Here is an 18283-nt window from a genome sequence, read left to right as displayed (position 1 = left end):
TGAGGAGAAGCGCGTGAGGGGCAGGTCGCTCTCTGCGTCTCTTCAGTGCTGCGGCTTCTCCCTGCCGCACGGCGCCGGCTCTGACAGCCGCTGGTGCTGCCGCCCTCCGGCTGCCCCCTCGCTCCAGGGTGCCGCGGGGGGTGCCCAGCAGCCCAGCCATTGCCCGGGCTCCGCAATGCCGCCGGCCAGTGGCGGCTCCGCAGCCCTGGCTGCCCCCCCCCACCCCTCGCCCCCCAGCGCGCTTCTAACGCGGCCGCGGAGCAGGCTAGCTCGGGGTCGTCGCCTCCGCCCCGAGGGGCGAGAGAAAGCCGGGCCACGTCTGGCTGAGGTAAATTGTGTGGGCCAGACGAAGGCGGCAGTCCGGGCTCCCCGATAGCCGCCGGGAAAGCCTGGGAGTGTTGGCGTGCGGCGTGTCAGCCCTGCCCTAGCTGGAAGGTGCATCTTTGTGTGGGCAGAAGGGACGTGCCACAGCGTGTCGGCTAGATGGGTTCCTTTTGTGGTTCATTCACTGGTAAAGGTGGGATTTGGAGAGAGAAAGATGAGTGAAAGATGCGTTAAGAGCTTAGTCAGCAGTGTTTCTGATAAATTAGTCTTGATGTTGTGTCTAGTTGCTAGTTTATGTAGGGACTTGAGGTGGACTCCTGTTTAGTGACTGTTGTTGTCATAAGGCTTATTGGCCTCTTGATGGAGACAGCCATAATCACATCACCGACTATGAGGCTGTTGCAGGTGTGACTAATGATTAAAAAAAAGCTCACTACAAACAATGGAACAATGGCCTTTTAAACAAAGGTAGCAGCATTCTGAAAATGTTTGCTACCTGTGTGAATCTTGAAGTCTGATGTGTTATTTTTTTGTCAAAACGCACTTTTCTTAGCAGATTTTAATGTTATGTAGTTATAAATTAAGTTTTGCAACATGCTTAAGTGAAGGGGAAGTTAAATAGTTCTGCATTGTAATTGATTTATTTGAGAAAACTACTTTCACTTGGATTAAGATAGATGTTTTCCAGAAGAGTTTACAGACTAATATTGCAGTGCTTGCAAGTAATGTGAAGGAGTTGGAGCTAATATTTGGCTTTTTTTCTTTTTGGTGCTGAGAGAAAGAAAGGCTACCTACTGACAAATATAAATACAGGTGAACTGGCTACTTGTAGTCCTCTAGTTTTCAGTAGTCTGTTATTAGCAACACAGCTTGTAACATCAAAGTTCTAATTTAACTGCACTGAAAGTTGTAAATTAGAAGTAAAGCTGTGATGAATCTTACACTTATTAATGCATTCCTATCCCTTCCCTCCTTGTTCCAGGTGCAACTCAAATTTTTATTTGCTACTGTATGGAAAGGTGTATAACACAAATGAAAATGCAGATTGTTCAATCTGTAGCTATAAAATTAATGCAATTAAGGAAAAGCATTAGAATAGTTTCTTCAGTAAAACAGTAGAGGGAGCACCTGCATAAGAAAATATCCCATGTGAAATGGATATGGAATGTGAAATTTTCACATCTGGTATGAAATTTTGATGCTGCTACCCTATATTATAGCATTTTTTAAAAATACAAAATGAAAACCCATTGACTAATCTTTGGATCATCTTGTTCAGGCTTCCAATTCACCTCACACTCCCATATGTTTTGACTTTGGTTGAGAGAGCTATGATTTCCATGCTATTTCATGTGTCCAACAACTCAATTGTTAAGAAAAATACTAAACATGGAAAGATGGTGGTTAAGATTAGGGGATGGAGTAACTTTCTTACCATAAAAAAATTGGTTACTATTTCAAAATTGCACAGGCAGTGCAACAAGTGCATCCTAATTGTAGTTTAATCTTCCCACTGAGTGTGATAGGTGGTATTTCCTTTGTCTTGTGTCCTGTGATTTGCTTCAGCAATCAAGAGGTTAGTATCTCTTAAATCAGTTGCACCTGAGAAAATTGGAATGTAAGAGGTCTAGGGGGAGTTAGGAACCAACAATGGTATTTTGTTCAAGCTACTAACTTAGCCTAGGGTGATACCTGCTTGGTTGTGAACAACTGTTAGAGAAGTATATTAGAGTGCTAGCTATAATTTCTCATTTGTGCTCTGTGTGACGCATATGTTTTATTAAGTGTGCAGGGTAAACGTTGCCACTTTATTGAAGTGGTTTAAAAGGGTTTTCTTGTTTTATAGGTCAAGAAACCAAAGAAGAGCTCAAGAGACTCTTTGGAAAGCTGAAATGCTGACTAATAACCACTTAATAATTAGATTGGAAATTATTTATAAAGCTGAAGATAAGCTTAGGCTTCTGAAGGTCAGATTTTCATTCCTTAAATTCTGTTATTTGGGGGGGGGGATTGTGTGATAAATAATCCACTTTCTCTTTAGTATAGTTATTTTTAACAGCACAGTTAAAGTGTATCTGAAAGCTGTAAGAAGAATGAGGTAATAAACTTTTATGGTCCACTATAACTTTGTGTAACTGATTATGGGGTCTATTCCTACTTCTTTGGTAGAAAACCCAAACTGACTTTAATAACAGCTGAAAATTCAAACTGTAAGTTTTAAATGCTGTGTGGTAACTGCTTCAGTGTTTTGTGTGCATTGTTTGTTTGCATCAATGTTTTGTGGGGTCAATTCATTAATTATTTACTGATGTTTTTGAATTCACACATTAACTGTTCCTTATCACCTAGGGTTCCAGGCTGCCAAGATTCTGTTCCTATGAATGTTAAAACATGTGTTTAACTTCTCTGTGTGTGACTGTTCTTGACAAATTAAATGGATTTTATTATATTCTAAAAGTTAGGTTGGTTTGTGATATTTTGAAGGGTCGAGGCTCTGTTGAGCATGGCAATAAACATATGTTATCCTCTCAAAAGGAGGACAGTTGTACAAATCTAGAAAATAATTTTTTAAAATATTTTTTTAAATATTTTTTGTTTTCTTTTTGTTCTGAACTGAGGAGATGGCATCATGCCAAATAACCTCTCCATTTTGGGCAGAGAGCTTTGATGTATATACACCATTGAAGAGACTTGACCTGTGTTTTCATAGAATCGTGGAATGTCCTGAGTTGGAAAGGACCCATAAGGATCGAGTCCAACTCCTGGGTCCGCACAGGACCAGCCGAATCGGAGCATATGACTGAGAGCGTTATCCAGATGGTTCTTGAACTCAAGTCAAGCTCAGTGCTGCGACCACTTCCCTGGGGAGCCTGTTCTAGTGCCTGACCACCCTCTCAGTGAAGAACCTTTTCTTAATATCCAACCTAAACCTTCCCCGTCACAGCTTCGTTCCATTTCCTCGGATTCTGTCACTGGTCACCAGAGGGAGGAGATCAGTGCCTGCCCCTTCGCTCCCCCTTGGGAGGAAGTTGTATGCAATGTTACCAATGTTTTCAAGAGCTTTATGCAAGGTAGCATTGACTTTCATAATATAAACATGGTGTTAGGCTCTGATATGTTGTGGAGAAAGGACTAAATGCTGCAATAAATAATTTGAAATTTCTTAAACTAATCCATATTGGGAAAGGTGTCTCTGTGTGTATGTGTATATTTAATAATTTATTTTCTATTTCATCACATTCAAATATGGATAAGCAGCTCTTTTTTTTATTTCTTCTATTTCCCCTAAGATCTTTACATCCTTGTTTTGCAGAAAAGCTAATGTTCTGTCACTTCTATTATAAATGAAAGACATGATAAGAAGAGATTACCAGAAAGTAGTTATTGATCCAGAAACATGAAGACATCTGTTCTTGGCAGGAACCCTTGCTACTGATAAGAAGTTGCTCTTATGAATAGTTCTAGAGAGGATAGACTTTTTTTAAGTAGTTCTTTATTAAGGAAATGTTTTGTAGTCTATGATTTTTGCTCTTTGTAAATGAGTAACAGTTAACAAGTGTGAATATTCAGGAAAAAATACAAAACAGGCAAATTAAAACCAAGAAATTAAAAGCATTAGGTAGATCTGTTAGTTGAGAAGTAACAAGGTGAAATAATTTAATATTAAACACTCAATCCTGCAAACTCTTGGGGAATTTCAGGATACTTGGCTAGTGAGAGACATCTCATTTTCATTTGGTTTGCTTTCTACTTTAGCCTTATTCATTCTTTCACTTTTTTTCTCTTTGTTCTTCCTGTTAGTGCCTTGGTAGTTGTGCTGCCATATGTCATGCGATGAAACCTCTTGTAACTAGATTTTGTAAGGGAATAAAAGCCACTACCTGTTGAGGGCCAGTGTTGTGCTGCAGGTGTCAGTCTAAACTCAAACTTGTGTTTATTCTGTGTATGTCACGTAATTTCTCTTTCTCTAAGGAGGTTGCAGAAAAAATGTTGGTTTAGTTTTTATTTTGTGGAACTGGACTTACTAACCAAAAGGACTATAAAATGTTGTTTTGCACAGTGCTTTGTGTCTGCTCATTAGAAGTGAGGCTGAAACTCATCGGTAGTAAATTCAAGTTCTGTACATATACACACTAAAGATGATACTGTTCAGTGATCATGTGGAAGTGAGGAGCACTGGCCAATTCTTTTGAGGTGGGAAACGTGAACTAGCAAAGGTTTTTTTACAGGTGTGGAGTATTCAATGAATTACACCTTCCTTCCTTCTTTCCTTCCATTTTCTCACTTCCATATGATTCTGCATACTTCCTTTTTGGAGAATAATTATTTTCAAAGGGCAGAGTTGTTCTGTGAAAATGGATTTGTAGGTAATTCTTTCGTGATAGTCATATGAATGTGACATGACATGGCTCCTGTTCCAGCACTATGCAGCATTTCTCTGTGTTAGTGTGGCTGGGGCTCACCTCTTACTTGAAGGAGGTTTTATCAATCTGTGTCTGCAAATGTGTTTTCCTTTTGTTTAATTTTTTTAATGTTTCTACTGTGTAAAAAGTTTCGATCTTCTGAAGGTAGCCCTCTGTGTTGTTTTACACTGAGATTTTTCTTTATTTGCTATGCACAGGATGTGGGCTAATGAATGCTGCAACATTTATAGGCAATACTATTTTGTACAATGGGGAACATAATCTGCCAAATAAGAATATGTGTTCATTCCTGTGTAGGGACATGCTACCCTCAGACAAAACCTCTCAACAAAATTAGTTATCTGCAAGGAAAGTCTTTTTCCTTTTTGTATACTGATTGGTATTGTCAACTGCAGAAAACTGCTGTTCTCTTAAAATTTAGCTGCTGCGTTTTACTTAAGCTTTTGCAAGACAAATTTCTGTGCAGACTTTATTTCTATTGTGTGCTTCTCTACTTTTCCTTATAACAGACCTGGTAAGGAGTGAGTTGTTTCACTGACGTTAACATAAGGAAGTCCAAAATGTAAAACAAAGTCGGTGCACGGTAATGATTAACTTTTCCTCCCACATGCTGCTTGTCTGTGCATTATTAAATATGGTTTTACCTCTGCAGACCTGTTAGTATAGAAGAGGTTTGGAGTGCAGCTTTCAAACACAGCAATAGGCAGATGTTTCAGTTTCCAACCTGAAGAACAGGTTCTGCAGATGTAAAAGGAACGAAATGTCTGTTCAGGATTGTTACCACCCTCCGATTCCTTTTGCCTCCTCCCACTTTGAACTTGTTACCCTGGAGCTGGACTGTTTGAATAAGGACTGTAAGAGCTGCTTTGTGATGAGTGAGCTGAGGGCCCTTAATATGTAAAAGGCAGGGGTGGAGCCTTTGCTCTCAGACTTTGCAGTTCCCTCCTCCCTTTTTTCGTCACGCTTATGAAGGTTCCGATGCACTGTGCAAAGAAGCTTGGACAGCTTGTCGGCACTGTCCAGAGAGAAGAGACAAAGGTGTGTGGGGTTTTTTGTTTGGTTTGGGTTTATTTTAATTTGCTACGTTCTCTTTCAGGAATCATTGTGGTGTACTTTTAACACTTTTGCTCACTCTTAGAAGTTAGTAATGAATTTTATAATATGCTACCACAGAAATATAGCTTTCTATATGTATATAGGGAGTGCTTTATAATAGCAACAGAGTTTGCTGCTACTTTTGCTTTTGTCTTTTTTGATGAATAGAGAGAATGGAAAGAACTTGATGTCTAATGCCTGTTTTATTTTGGTCCTGCTTTCTCTTGTTCACAAAAATGTTCAGGAACCTTGGAATTCTGTTAGTCCTAAGTTTTTTAGATTCTCTGAGCTCGCAGGGATGAAGCGAACCGCATTTGTCACTGAAGTTTAGACTTTTCTAAGTGGATAACTGCTTTCTTCAACACAAGAGACTAGTGCGTGCATTCTGAAATGATAACCTGAGTTGAGCTTTCACAGGTACACCAAGCCAAAATGAAAACTGACTTGGATAAGTGAAGTTGAATGTAAAATAAACTTTAGATATTTAAGTAAAATACCAGTTAAGTAATATAACTTGGCTGATTCTGTGACTGAACAGTTGCTAAGTCTTAACTTGGAATGGGCAGACAAATGACCCTTCGAAAGGGTATGCATCGTTTGGCTGCTTTTTTTGTCATTTTGGACTGTGGAGAAGGAATTTGCAGTTCTTTCCTGGCAGAAAAATGTGGGTTACGATTGCAGAGACATAGCAAATACTAAGGATGACCAAATAGCTAGTGCTGTCTATGCTTCAAACGTCTTGGGCTCCAGAGTTTAGATGTAGGTCTTAAACGTACCCCAAATCCTAAGGGTGATAATTTCTAAATAATGTTTTGTTTCATTGTGGAGGTAACTTCAACTGTTAAAAAATAAAATAGGAGTAGGATTCACTGCTGACTGTGGTATGTTTGAGATAGGAAATTGATCCCATCTTCAGAACTGAGCTCAAAGTTAAGTTGTTCCTTCATTGTTCAAAAGGAACTGGTTAAAGTTTTGTCTATTAAGAGAGCTTTTGCTGATCTTACTGAGGGGAAAAAACTTTAGCTGGGGAAAATTCTTTTTCTCCTGTTAAGATTAGGTCTGAAGGAACTGTTTAGTTCAAGTGAAGGACAGAGGACTGTGAGGGAAGGTCAATGACTGCTGATGAAATGTACTAGTTATCTAAATGCGGGCAAGATTGTATGGTGTCATAGTTCTTGCATTCTAATGACCTCAGTACCAGTGTGTGAAGAACAGTTGGATAAATGCTAACTTGTCTCTGAGCTCTTCAGTGCCTTCAGTAGGTGGATTACTTGGTTTGGATTGTCTGCTTCTGGGCCCTGAGGGTTGTTTATGTATAGACTAGAGACCAGGGCTGGATATAGATACATTTGACGTGGCAGACCAGTTAACAGTGGGCTTTTTTATTTAGTAAGCAAAATAGTTCACTAGATCTACTTTTGTCATACATGCTTGTATAATGTAAACCTGTGCAGCTGAATCTTGAAGCACTAGGCGGTTGCCAATTCTTGTATTTAATGACTATGTTGGGAAGATCAGCTCCTATAATGCATTGTATTTTGATCCTTCTCAGCCCGAATCTGTCATTCTGATCACTTGCCTAAGGTGTGACTTCCTGTCTAAAGCCAGGAGAATTTTAATCTGAGCACTTTTTTGTTAGTTTGTCTAATCCTTATGTTAGTCTTAAAGTTAATTTTTTCTCTGATTGTCCTTGCAACGCATGGAGATTCTCATCTTATGGAACCACAAGTCTTCTAGGGCCACAGATACATGAATTGTTTAACTCATGCTTCTCATTGGTGAGTAAATGAGACTTTTCAATTGAATGTCTTGCCTCTAAATTTGTGTGAAACCTATTAAATTTACGCCCTAGAGACCACTGTAAAACTTTCAGTCATTCCTTGCTTTTGGTTGGTTTTTGTTCTGGCTTTGCAAAACCAGTAACTTTTTAGTTTATGGCCAAGCTCCTTTTACCTTACCTGAAAAGGCTTTTGTTTTCTTCTGATGTGACATTCATCGTTTCTGTAATTTATGCTGAATTAAAAGCTACTGCATACTTACCCTAAATTGTCTGAGAGCATCTAAGTGAGGCTTGCTACAAGAAATCCTTCCCATTGTGAGAGCTTGTTGATAGCATCCATGTATTGTAAAAAAACTGTAGAGGTAAAAGATTGAAATTCTTTTTTAAAAGATACAGAGTGTAGGGTTCTTGTAAAATTCTGTATTCACAGTTTCAGAACACCACAACCTTACTTTGGTTTTAAAATAAAATGTACAGATCACTCAATTCCTAAATATAGTTCAAAGGGGCCAACTTATTTGTGAATATGACTGGAATTTGTTCTTATTAGTCCTGTTAATTTGCCCAGAGCTGAGAAAATGACTGTATAAATAAATTTGAGTGGGTAACAGGATGCAATTTTTCAGTAAAGACAGTCTCTCAGTCACTAAGGATCATCTGAATTTACCACGATACATTTGTCGTGTGCCAGGATATCTCAGTTCTGCATTAGTTATCTATAAAATGACCTGCTGCTTCCCATGATAGACTTAAATTAATCTGATCTTACTATCAAAGTATATTCTCCAGTGTAATGCCCAAATTTCCTTTCACTTACTTCCACTGTCTTGGACTTATTTGTGAGTTAACCTCTGCTCCCATTGATAACGTCAGCCTCGCTAAATGATAGCAAACCTTCCTGTATATTGCTTATTGTGAATAATTCTTAATGGCATATGTGAAATGAGTAGTAGGTGGAGACCGTGCATTCAGGGTCAGATGATAGTGAAGAAAAGACCTGTATAACAGCAGCCAAGTCCTTCTCCAAAGGGACAGCTATTCTCCCTCCTTGGCACCTGAACTAAGCATAACGTATGTGATTGCTTTGTAGAACATCTCAGCCCAGTATTTGCTGCGAGTCATTATGAAGTCCTGGACTTCCATACTACTGCTTAGAATACAGACTTGAAATCTGTGGGGAATTTCCAATCCTTTTATTCATTGTTTAATCTGCCTTCATTTTGTGGGGGTGGAGCATTTGCCTTCAGCACACGTAAGTACACAGTAAAGTCATTGGATAGGTACCTGTAAAACTGCAGGCTGTGACAAATCTTTACACATGCTTAGGCAAAGTTCTGACTTTCCTTCCTGTTGTTTTTCTGTCTGGCAGACTGCATGTGAGTCTGTACATTATTGATAGAAATTTTGAGCGGAGACATCAAAACAAGCAGATCTAATGTTTCAGTATTTCGAGAATCTTGGTTTCTGTTGTTCTGCAGGAGGCATAATGACTAGCAAAGGAACAGTGGTAGCTGGAGTCCACACTTGAAAAATTCTTTGGTTTTCAAATAGGAATTGAACCAAAATCATGAAGTATTCACTTAAGAGGTGAGAAAATTAAGAGGAAGGGGTTCTAGATGGGGAGATGTTGTTTCAGGCTACATGTCACAAACAACTTCCTCAGGTGCAAAATGGCCACAATAATATGCACTCTGAGTCAAACGTGTTGGGCTCTATTGATGAGAAGAGCTATGTAAGACTTTTTTTGCTAAGCCTCTAGCTGCTCGAAGCTAGCCTGCAGGCCTTTGGATCTCACTTGTTAATGAGCTCACTGTTTGATCCATTTGAGAATAACATTTACCTCACGCTTGCTTGAAATTCAAAATAAGCATTGAAATCATTTTAGAAGTGCAATTTCCTCATATCCATGGATGTGAAAGCACTAGCTGAGTGAGGCTTTCAGAAATGCAGTATGCAGCTTGAGAGATTGATTTTTGTACACCTGCTTCTGATCTGGCTCTGCATTTCTCTGTTGTTTCTCACAACCTCACTTTTTTCCATATAATTAAGGAATGGCTCCTGGAGAATCTTCTGGCCTCTTAACAGTTGCCAGGGAGCTCTGGATTGCCTCAGAAATTAAGAGGGAAATCAGGTAGGAAGGTGAAGGAGCTTTACATGTTACCATTCCTGGGAGAGATTGAAAGCGCTGCAAAAACTATGTAGTTCCCATCCCCTCCAGGTATTGTTTGCCAAAGGCTGTTATGCAGAAACTTGCAATACCACTTTTTGTGTTGAATCTGATGTTAAGAGGATGTCTCTTCATAGCTGTCCTTGCAGGACTAGTTACTATAAAATAGCTTAAAAGAAACTCCTCCCTGCCTCTTCTCCCCTTCAACGTCCCATACCCCCCTCAGCTTGTTATTCCAGATTTCCTAGTGCCCTTAGATGCTGGAACATAGAAGTTTTGTCTGCCTTTAACTGAAAACATGTAATTCATGTTCTGTTTATTTAAAAAAAAAAAGAAAGGGGGCCAGGAATGAAGCCTGAGGAAACAACGGAAGCATGCAATTGAGGTGCCTAGAAGCAGCAGCTATATAGCCTGCAGAGGAGAAAGTGAAAACCAGAGAACTTTAGGATGTGTTATGTGCTGGTATTGTTTAGTGGGATTGCTGCAAGAACTAAGTGAAATATATTCCACTTGATGTGGGATGTCAAGGATGTGACCACACTGGATTGTACAGAGGTAGCTGGCTTTGAGTGGAGCTGAAGATAGATTGTCAGATGGCTGAAATTGCCAGAAAGACTTGCATAAACTGCATTGGCTTAGGAGTGAGGCTTTGCTAAAGATGGGGTTTACCAATTGTTGTAATGTCTGCTCAGAGCTGGCCTCTGGTGTGTGGATTTTGGGGTCTGTGTGTGGCGGTTTTGTTTATGCTTAGAAGCCACCTAGTGGATTTTGTGCTGTATGCCTTGGATATTGCAGTCTTCAATTTTGGTTTTGGATCATCTTTTGTTAAGTAACTCAATGGGGTTTTTTTGTTGCCTACAGTATGAAGTGACCTACCCCGCTTCTTTATTCCCCTCCTGTGAGTTTAGACAGAGTCTGAATGAGACTGTTGAAGTAATGTTATTTATTGACTAACAAAGTACTAAGTCCACGATAAGGTGGTGAACGAAGCAGAGCTGTACTTTAACATTTATTGGATTAGGCCCTGAAGACTTACGACCTTGTAGCAACTTCATTAGTTAGTGTTTGTGTGTTGCTGTCCTGTCTTTTGACAAATTTAGAATGGATTGAGTGGTTATGAGACCTCTTCCTGCTAATGGAGAAAGAGATTCATTATTTCAGAAATTAGTTTGGAAGTTTGAGAAGAAAAAATATGGCCTTCTGTAAGTTGTCAAGTGTAAGCTTTGCAATATACACATGAAGCAGTCACTTTCAGTTTCTGTCTTATAGTAGAGTGATGTGAAGACAGACATGCTTGAAGAGAGACAATGCTTTTGATTCTATTTAGGTTTCTTACTGTGGTAAATTAAAATGTTGCCAGCTATGCAAATCCTGATCATCTTTAGGTCTAGGATGGTGACTTACTAAGCTTTCAAGAATGTCTGAAAGATGATCTTTATAGACAATGGCATTAGGAGAGTCCATGCAGAACAATATTTTTATTATCAACTAATTTCTAGGAGTATTTATTGGAAACAGAGTGTGAATTGCAAACCAAAAGAATTCAATGCTCCCCATCTCAACTGTTGTAGAAGGTACTTAAATATTTTACTAATCTTAACAAAAAGCAGTATGTGACCCTAAGGACAAAGCAAACAGATTTGAGATCTAATCATCATGTTTGAAGGAGCATGTACACTGCTTTATATTGCAGAGGAAGTTGGGCATCTACACTTATTTAAATCTATGGTGTGAAACTTTTGAAATAATCTAAGTTGTAGGAGAGTTGGAGAGGGTCTCTTGTAGTGGATTTGAAATTTCACAATCCTTCCAAAGTCTGTCGTTCTCTGTTTTGTGCATGGATTTGTTATTCCATGCTCTCTGCTCAATACCTTTCTTCCTGTCGCTGAAGGTCATTTCATTATTTCCGTGTTCTTCTATTATATCTAATTTTGAAGTGTCGTGACTGGTTTCTACTTTGTGTTAAGCTTTCAGGAAGGTCAAATGTTCAGAAGTAGTGTAGATTTGTGGAGTATTTGCACAATGTTATAAAGAGGGATATATGGTGTAGTTAAAGATAATAGTCTTGACTTGCATTTGCAGGACTTAAATACTAGATTGTCCTATCCTTGCAGTTTTCATTGAATGGGTATACTCTTGTGTACTCTCCTAAAGCTATGTGTAATTAGCTCTTTTTTTAGTGTGTGTGCCTGTGCTTGATATTCTCCAGTGGTATAAAGCCTGCTTATTGGCTTTCAGTTGTGTCAAACACAGCCAAAGTCTTATCCCTTTCCAGTTACGCAGAGTAGGTTAGAGAAGTGAAATCAGAATACAGATCAAAGATGCCGTACCTTCCCTTGCTGGGAGTTTTGGCCATTTTATGCTGGAAAATGTAGTCATCAGTGTTGTTAAACCTGTGCTGTGGATGTAGTCTGTGCATCTGAAAGGTTTTCATTTACCCTGATTGGCTTTTCATGTTGTTCCAATTTGAGGTTATATATCTATTTCTGCTATAGAACTTTTTGTCTTAGTAATGATATAAGTGGTGGAAAACCACAATAAATATGTGCTGAAAGGTGGCTGGAATAAGGGTGGTGGGGAAAAAAACCCCAAATCTTTGCTTTATGGTAATATCCTCATCTCACTAGCAGTAGTTAAATTGTTACCATTTTACCTCACCATTTAACTAACAAGATATATTAATTTTATTTCCTATTCTCTCTACTGTACTCCTTCCTCTGCTTAGATTTTTGTATCTGGTCCCACTAGGCATCCTCAGGAAAAAGCTAATAATTTTCCACTCACTTGCAAAAGAAGAACATGTGTTGCCACCTCCTTTTTAATTCCCCCAGCATAAGTTATTCCTTAATATCAAAGAGATTGATCAGTACAGCAATAAACTGCTGTACAGAACTAAAGCAGCTTGATTAAAGGTCATAGGCCTCCTGTGTCTTTAGATAAGGTTGGGAAAAAAAAGTTGGGGTTCTGGAGAGTGTCCAAGACTGCTAACATAATTAAGAGTATTCACATTATTAGTATTATAGATATCTTCATTACAGATGGCATTGTAGCCCATAATCTGTCTCCCCTCTTTAATGACTCACAAATTCCCACGTGCAGTAAAACCTTAGTTTTCCATCAGTAGTGAATTCCTGTCTGTCTCCTAACAAGATCTTCCTCTCCCCATTCCTTCTCTAAGGCTTTTTGTTTTTCATGGTATGTAGTATGTAACCTGTATTGGATGAGATTTAGAGCCTTGCTTAATTAGTTCCCTTTGCTCTTCTAATAAAAATTTCCAGTTCTCCCTTGCTAATAAGAAATGCAAATGTTCTTGAGAAGCAAGAGGCTGCTGTGTGCCATGTTTCCATTGTCATTTCAGATAGGTCTGGGAACTGGCTAGCCACAAGTAACAATTATGAAACTGAGAGGGGTTTTGGCAGCTTGGGATAAATAGGAAGGGGGATTACAAACAAGTCTATCCTGTTTATATAGAAATTGTTGCAAATTTAAAGTTTTGTTTTGTAAAGTCATATGACACAGTCAATATAGGCCTGAAATAAGTTATTTCAATTAAATAATAAGCCTCCTTACTTGCATAAGGAATATTCAGTTATATCATTCAGCAAAAATGCAGGGCTCTCCTGCATGTGCAGCTCTAGCTCAAGCTGCAAGGGATGGGTGAGGAAAAGCTGACAAATGTTAAGTGTTCCTTTTAAGTGGGATGACTGTGTTCTGGGTGTAAGGTGAATGCATCCGGCTGCCAGAAAGATATCCTGATGTCCTCTTTTCTTGATTGCCTTTTCTCAGCTCCCCCTTGTATATTTTTTTTTTTAACTGAACTGTTTGCCAGAGAGCTCTATCACAGGCTAGTGTTTTTCTGTCTGTGCTCTGTCCCTTTGGAAAAAGAATGTTGTATCACACCCTAAGGTGTGGGCTTACCCCCTTGTTCCAGAGTACTGAAACAGACTTCTTTCATTTTGCAGTTGCTTTGGATGTGAAATAACATGCCTGGGCGTGCAAGTTATCTCAAATGGAATTGCCCAGTGAATGGAGTTGCATTCTTTAAAATGAATAGCATGTCATAGTGAACTGCAGTAGAGTTTAAAAGCAAATCCAAAGTCTCAGATTTGAATGCTTTAAAGTATTTTTTTTCCTCCCATTTGATAATGCTTTGCTCTTTTATCCTATTGATCTGCTTCCTGATCAGACTACTCAGGTCTAAGAGATAACTTAGTTTTTGTGTGTTTCATCCACAGCATCAGTTTATCTGTTCTGGAAGGATATCAGAGCTTGAGTTCTGGTGGGTGCCACATGATACCTCCCTGAACAAAAAAGCAGGTCTTTGGGGGTTAAACTTTAAATACTACAGTGATATAAAAATGACCAAAGGATTGTTAATGGTGTGCACAGCTTTTTTTTTTTTTATTGTAAGTGATATCTATCTTGCCTGTAGGGTTTTAAGTCCCCTGTTTTCTAAGGGAATATGGAACTTCACACGATACTTAGGGCTCTTAACCTGAGCAGCAAGTTTAAATCTTGCTCATGTGGTCTGAACAGATACAGTTGCTCTCTTGGCTATTTTGTGACCTTTGTCAATGAACAGTGCTGTTCCCAGAGGTCAGAGTGTTTCCTAGTATAACAAAGGTGAAGTATTTTCAGAGCATGTAACTGATCTTCATCAGACAATCTTCACCAGAAATTTTCCAGGAAAGCCAGCTGAGCTTCTTTCATTTTCTTTAATAGGCAGCCTGGCCCCTGAATCTTGTTCTGAGGTACCAGTTTGAATCCTGCAGTATTTTTAAGGATTATGTGTTTTTCTATTGACTGCCTAGGATTTATGGGGACATGCAGCTTGCTCTTTTGGGGAGAGGGGCTGGGCTTTTTGCAGGACACACTTAGAGATTGGCTGAGTCACAATATCTTCACTTTCAGATAAAAAAAAAAAAGGGAAAAGAATGTGAATTTGACATGATGCAAGACAATAAAATATTCAGTGAGCCACATCTTCATACAATGTAAAGTAAATGTAAAGCTCTGCAATCACTGCTTTCACTGAAATGATGTCAGTATATACCAGCATGAACATCTGTGCCCATTCAGTCTTCCTCACTCTCATGGATATGTTCTTTGGTGTACAATGAGTCACGGTGATTGGACTTCCTACAAAGGAAATGACCTCTCAAAAAACCCCTAAAGCAAAGAGGCAAGAAAGCCTGGCAAAATATTACTACCAACCAGTTCCACTTTCTGAAAAGGAAACGGATAGATCTTGTCTCAATCTTAAAACAGTTTAATCTGTCCTATGAGCTGTGGCTTCCTGGATTAATCTCAGCGTTAAACACTCAATGTGCACGTACCAAAAACGGTGCTTTGTGGCTAGTGGCTATAAAATTGTGGTTAGGAGGAGGACATTGCCCAGATGACCAAAGTAGACAGATAACTCACCTCCCGCAAGGCAGTGCCTGTCAAATTAGAAGTACTTGCTTTGAGCATGCAATAGAGTAGCTCCAGAAATGCTGTTGAGTGCAGTTGTGGCTTTTTCAGTGGACACAGTTGATTTAACTCCTGAGATGCCTTCTAATGTCTAGTTTTGGTTCAGTCGTAAAGTTCTAAAAAAAAAAACCACCAAAAAACATTCTGGAGTCCTCTCTCATTCACTGTAAATCAGTGGCAGGTCCAGTGAAAGCAAATATACTGAACAAATATGCTTTTATCTAACTATAACTATTTCTTCCTTGTATTCAATCTACATTTCTTGACATTATATCTTTTGTCATGCTCAGGAAATTTTGAAGATGCTTATTGAGTAGGATGGGAAAGTTAGACAAGGAAGATCTGTTAACTAACTGGTTTTGGAAGGTATAGGGAGAGGCTACAGGGGGGAGTGATCAGGGCAGGATCGTATCTTAAGACTTTTCCTCGGCCATGCTCTGTCTTACCATATTTTCTGTCTTCAGCAAAAGTTTACATAAATGCAAAGTATAAACAATGTATGGAAATAGCAGCCACAACAAATGTAATAACAGAAAGGTTTAGTCTTAAGCAAATGTTACCATTAACATGGATTGTATTTTAATCCATGAAAGGACCTGCAGGGTTATAGGGGCATTCATTCTTCTGATGAGTATTGTACAATTTTCTAGTCACTGACATATAGGCATGTTTGAGTAGTGTGTGCAATGACTGTTTTCTGGCTGTGTAGGTTTTTTCTTTGGTTTACCTTGCTACAGTGCTGTTGCTCTGTAAATAAACTAGGATAATTCCTTTGCTGGAGTTCTATTTTTTTAACATGTTACTGTTGTTTCAGGGAGACCTGTACTAGGTGCTGTGTATAAAGATAGCAAGACTATCGTATTCCTAAGAGACTTATGTTTAAGCTGTATGATTTTATAGATAGTGAGTAGATACAAGCAGAAAGGGAGAAGTCTAATACCTTTAAAAAATAAAGGGAACAGGGTAGGCATGGTACATGCTTATTTGAAGAACAGGTACAAATTAGAAACAAGTTGCTTAAGATTTTTTCCACTTTTAAATGTATATATGTATTCACTTACAGTTGAAACAGGCATACTTAAATTTCAGAAGCTACTTTACCCCGTAGCTTTCACACTGGAAGGCAGACACAAAAAAAAGCCTTTTATTTTTTCCTCTTTGGCTAACTCTTCAATATTTGCTTTGGATTCTAGAGTTGTCCAAAAATTCCATGTTTGAAAGTTGGGTGGGAGAAGAGAGGAGACAGCAAAGCACCGTGACTAGGTGGTGATCTTTTCTGTTGTTTGTGGTGTAAGATGTGTGTAGGGATTGCATTGGATGCAGGTAAAAAGTTGCAGGGTTTCCTTTGTCCTTGATTTTTAAAACAGCCTGTGAAACCATAGTGGTATCTAGAAAGGGTGATAGACTTGATATACTCAAAAGAGTTTTGGCACTGTTAACCTTCTTTAGAGCAGCATTTAGCTGACTGCTTGTGAGACCGAAGTTGACCAGTAGCTGTAGGATGAGTTTCTCCTATTGTCACAACAGAGAAATTAACTCTGGGTGTGGGGTTTAGATTGCAAACTCCATAATTCTGGTAAGACAGCAGTTAGTGGTAACCAGGAAACCAAGTGTTGTCATGTAGACAGCTACATCTGAAAATGAGTGAGAGCAGTAGGCCTATCAACATGTGTTCACAGGGGGGTTGTGGTAGCAGACTACAGTTGTGAACTGGTGTTGTCTTTTATTAGGTGCTTGTTAAACATACAGTGAGTTGCAGCAAAACATTGCTATCTGCCCCCAAATTCTACTGGTGGATAACTCAGGCTTGCTGCGGAGTTGAGTCCAGTATCTACTGTGTTTCACACCACCTACTTGCTTCAAGTACCTTGTTCCTACTCCTCCTTGATATGCATAGTATTAGTTCAGCAGACTGCTATACCATTTATATTATAGTCATGGTAGAATGCTGAAGATGTAGTAGCAGTAATAACTTCTTTTTACCAGATCAATAAGAGTTGAAATAACAGTTTGTTTCATCAGAACATCCCCAAATGAACTGCCACAAGAGGTGGGCCTCCAGTGTTAAAATGGTGTATCTTGCCAAGACAGAGTTATGAACGCTTACCTTTTTTCTAGTGTCATAGAAGACACAGCTTATGCATAGGAGCAAGTAATCCGATAAGCTGAAGAGTTGCAATTGGACTTCAAAATCACAAGTGTGCCTCAGCAAAGGATCTAGTGAAAAGTATGTACGAGATATACAAGATAGAAAAGCTTAAAATGAGCCATGGCAAGCCAGCTCTGTGTGTGTATGCAAATATATTTTTGGTATTAATTTGAGGATTAACTTAAAGGAAAAAAAAACCACATGTATTTTGGGATGCACAAAATGAATACATGGAAATGTATGAATTGTTTTTGTTCAGTCTAAAGTGGAGTGTTCTGTATTCTTTTAAATAATTATGTATATGTCAGCGCTGCAGGGATACAATTACAGAGACAGATGACAGCATGTACAAGGATGTATATTTGAGGGAGGGACAGGGAGGATCTTTGATAACCTATTACCTTCCTCCCCTTTCAATACAGTCAGTTTATAAAATCTGTCCTAAGTTTATAATTTTGGTCTTGGTGACTCTGTGCTTTGTAATAAACATATTCTTTGCCAAATGAATTTCACCCACTGATATTTCCTGTTTAAATGTGGAAACAAGTTATTTTAATGATACTGAATTTCCACAGGATTAATATTGCTAAGCACTACTGTCCCATATATGAAGTTGCTATGCATTTGGCTCCATGTATGGGTATTACTTCATTGACTGACATGCTTCCTGTCAACAGAGGAGATTTTGACAAGATAGTGAATGGAGAAGGTGGGGCTTGATGGAGAGGTAGTTTGTAGAGAGGAAATGACTTCCCAAGGAAGCTGAATGAGGGACCAAAGGCAAGGAGAGGTACAACTTCAAACTGGCAGATGCTGTAGCGTGGACATCTCTTAGCCATTTTTTGCTACAAATGTCTCAAACCCCCCCCCTA

The 18283-nt window shown here is 38.9% G+C and overlaps 1 protein-coding gene across 1 annotated transcript in view; it reads left to right on the top strand.

The window, feature by feature from the left end:
* Positions 1–5: 5 nt before the first annotated feature.
* The window catches only part of PLCH2 (phospholipase C eta 2), a 116968-nt gene continuing 98690 nt past the window's right edge, over positions 6–18283 (top strand). Inside the window, exons 1-2 of the mRNA XM_075773256.1 lie at positions 6–328; positions 2171–2291. The gene's annotated coding sequence lies outside the window, so the exon portion shown is untranslated. The remainder of the gene's footprint in view (positions 329–2170; positions 2292–18283) is intronic.

The sequence above is a fragment of the Balearica regulorum genome, chromosome 21 (assembly GCF_011004875.1).
Source record: "Balearica regulorum gibbericeps isolate bBalReg1 chromosome 21, bBalReg1.pri, whole genome shotgun sequence".
Lineage (NCBI taxonomy): Eukaryota > Metazoa > Chordata > Aves > Gruiformes > Gruidae > Balearica > Balearica regulorum.
The sequence above is the reverse complement of the archived record's forward strand: the minus strand, read 5'-3'. Positions and strand labels throughout refer to the sequence as shown.